Source organism: Cebus imitator, unplaced genomic scaffold, assembly GCF_001604975.1.
Source record: "Cebus imitator isolate Cc_AM_T3 unplaced genomic scaffold, Cebus_imitator-1.0 Scaffold292, whole genome shotgun sequence".
Lineage (NCBI taxonomy): Eukaryota > Metazoa > Chordata > Mammalia > Primates > Cebidae > Cebus > Cebus imitator.
In genome coordinates, this window is record NW_016107607.1 from 761,581 (window position 1) to 765,408 (window position 3,828).

Sequence of the window (3,828 nt, forward strand, 5' to 3'; positions counted from 1 at the left end):
AAGTCTAGGGACCATGCAAGGATATCAATTAAAGCACTTAATAATTTCGAAACTGTAGGCTTTGTTTCTATAGGCTAGTTAAGGAAGCCAATGATATTAAAAACTGTTGTGATTGATTTAGAATATTATAAGAGCAAGGGATCAAAGATCATAATGAGGTATTGAAATGCAAAAGACACTGAATAGCCAAAGTAATCTTGAGTAAAAAGAACAAAGCTGGTGAGAGGCATCATACTACCTGACTTCAAAAGACTCTACAAAACTATTGTAACCAAAACAACATGATATTGGCATAAAAACAGACACATAGATCAATGAAACAGAATAGAGAACCCAGAAATAAATCCACGCATGTATAGCCAACTGATTTTCAACAAAGGCACCATGAACACACATGGGGAAAAGGACAGTCTCTTTAATAAACAGTGCTGGAAAAAACTGGATATCCAATGCAGAAGAATGAAACAAGACACCTATCTCTCACTGTATACAAAAATCAACCCAAAATATATCAAAGGCTTATATGTAAGTCCCAAGCTATAAAATTAGTAAAGGAAAATATGGGGAAATGCTTCATAAAATTGGATTGGGCAAGGATTTTTTGAATAAGAACCCAAAGGCACAGGCAAAAAGAGTAAAAATAGACAAATTAGAGTATATAAAACTAGAAGCTACTGCATAGCAAAGGAAATAATATGGAGTGAAGAGACAATCTACAGAGTGGGTGAAAATATTTGCACACTATGCATCTGAGAAGAGACTTATAACAAAATATGTAAACAACTCAATAGGAAGCAACCAAATAATCCAATTAAAAATGGGCAAAACATCTAAATAGGCATTTTTCTTTCTTTCTTGTTTTTAAACATACAAAAAACCTCATTTATAGTTGAAAACCTAAACACAATTTTGGATTCTGAATCTCTGATACTTCCAGAGTCTGTTGATCAAATGGGGCAGCAGCAGGCAGGGAAGAAAACACAGGAGCCAGTGCAGATTATCTTACTCAAAAATATCACCAAGAGGAAGGGAATGCCTGATTCAGTCTTGGTATGGACTACATCTCCCCACACTATGAGATCATCATATGTACCTTGGGCTTATTGTTGGGGCCTGTGGGAATATTCTCAATCTTTCTCATCACTAGAAGTCCATCAGTGATTTTTCTAAACACTACATGCTTCCAGTTGAGACAATTGCACTTAGAGCAGGTGATAAAGAACTGACAGCCATTTGTACTGGGACCACTGTTCACCATGAAAAGCAGACCTGGAGCTAAGTGTCTGATTTTAAAATCTTCATTTGCAAATGGGCCCTGGTAAATATTGGTGACTCTGGTAACATCTCCATTGACAAAATCTCCACCCTGAATCATGAACTCTTTTATGATCCTGTGGAAGGTCCTTCCTTTGTATCCTATTGGAATCCCATCTTTTCTGAATTCTGTGATGCAGGACTGCCTACAATGTCTACAAAGAGCTGGATCTTCATGTGGCCAACTTCCTGACTGCCAAAACTGACATCAAAGAACACCATGGGGGACAGGGCTTGAATCTGTCACCACCATGGCTCTGACTCAGAAGCAGAAGTCCAGACATATTCAAAAGAAGACATACAAATGGCCAACAGATATATGGAAAATGTTCAACATCACTGATCATCAGGGAAATGCAAGTTAAAACCACAATGATATATCCGCACACTTATTAGAATGGCTATTATTAAAAAAAAAAAAAGATCAACACCACTAATCGTCACAGAAATGCAAACAGAAACACAATGGGATATCATTTTACCCCCATCAAAATGACTATTTTCAAAAAAATGAAAGCTAAAAAGCATTGGGAGGATAGGGAGGAAAAAAACCTACACTGTTAGTAGAAATGTAAATTAGTACAGCCACTATGTAAAATAGTATGGAGGTTCCTCAAAAAATTAAAAATAGATTTATCATATGATCCAGCAATCGCATTCATTACTGGGTGTATATATCCAAAGGAAATTAAATCAGTATATCAAAGAGATATCTGTACACCCATAATTACTGTAACACTAATCACAATATGCAAGATATGGAGTCAAACCAAATGTCTACCTACAAATGAATGGATAAATAAAATGTACATATATGCAATGCAATATTATTCAGCCATAAAACAGAATGAAATCCTGTTACTTGTGACAGGATGGATGAAACTGGAGAACATTATGCTAAGTAGAATAAGCCAGGCATAGAAAACAAACACCACATGATCTCACTCATATGCAGAATCTAAAAAAGTTGATTGTATAGAAATAGAGAGTGGAATAATGATCATTAGAATCTGGGGAGGGGAGCAGGGACATGGAATCAGGAAAGGCTGGTCAACAGGTACAAAGTTACAGTTAGAAAGTGTAGAGGCCAAGGTTTGCTGAAAAATTGCTAACATGAGACAGGCATACAAATTAGGTGAAAAGGCATACAAATCATTTAACATGTATACACAGGAGGCTTCAGAATGATGACCTCAAAAATATAGGGGAAATTGTTAACTTTTATAAAGCTGAGGTTAATAAAGTATGGACAGTGGTCTAGAAGTATGATTGAAGAAAAGGGTATGATCTAATGCTAATCGACTGAGTAGGGAAACTCAGCAAGGCCTGTCTGTCTAGACTCTTCTCGGCCTCTCTGAGCCTGTAGTCCTTCCTTCTGAGTGTGGGGCAGAGCTCTCTCTCAAATGTGGGTCTTATGACCTACAGTCAAACAAGGTAGGTCAGATCATTTCTTTACAACCAGTTTTAACTTAGAATATTTTTAGATTTTATGTCTGGCTTTGGGGAAAAGGGGTACTGGTTTCTATGACCCAGCTTGAAAAAGAGTGATTCTAATTTCTATGCCTGCTTCTGGGATGGCAGAGTGAGGAGGAAAATGGACCTGAAGAGGGCAGGAGAAGGTCAGAGAAAATCTTGTTTCTGAAGCTGCCACTGAGGCTTTCATTTTGGGATGTTGTTTTCTGAACCTCAAGAAGAGGAAGAATAAATTCTGGTGTTCTATTACACGGTAGGGTGGCTACAGCAAATAATAATACAACATATATTTCAAGATAGCTAGAAGAGAGTAATTTGAATGTTATCACTACAAATAAATTATAAACATTAATAGTAATTGACAATTACCACAATTTGATAATTATACATTGTATACATGCATTGAAACATCACATTGTACCCACAAATATTTGCAATCATTATATATCAATTATACATTTAAAAAATAGACTAACAAAAATATGATGAGGGTATATGTAGGAGTGAAACTCAGAGGGGATGAAATGAGTAATACAATGTAATAATAATATCTCGTGGGTGAGAAAGTTTAAGAAAATTTTTTTCCTTCAGTTTTTACAATTTTTTTTCCCATTTATTTCATTGCATTTTAGGTTTTGGGGTACGTGTGAAGAACATGCAAGATTGTTGCATAGGTACACACATGGCAGTGTGATTTGCTGCCTTCCTCCCCACCACCTACATCTGGCATTTCTCCCCTTGCTATCTCTCCCCAGCTCACCACGCCCCACCGTCCCTCCCCTATTTCCCCACAACTGACCCCAGTGTGTAGTGCTCCGCTCCCTGTGTCCATGTGTTCTCATTGTTCAACACCCGCCTATGAGTGAGAACATGCGGTGTTTGATCTTCTGCTCTTCTCTCAGTTTGCTGAGAATTATGGTTTCCAGATTAATCCATGTCCCTACAAAGGACCCAAACTCATCGTTTTTGATGGCTGCATAATATTCCATGGTGTATACATGCCACATTTTCCCTATCCAGTCTATCGTCGATGGGCATTTG

The 3,828-nt window shown here is 37.3% G+C and overlaps 1 pseudogene; it reads right to left on the reverse strand.

The window, feature by feature from the left end:
• Positions 1 to 988: 988 nt before the first annotated feature.
• Positions 989 to 1,567, reverse strand: LOC108285168 (annotated as a pseudogene).
• Between the last annotated feature and the right edge of the window lie 2,261 nt (positions 1,568 to 3,828).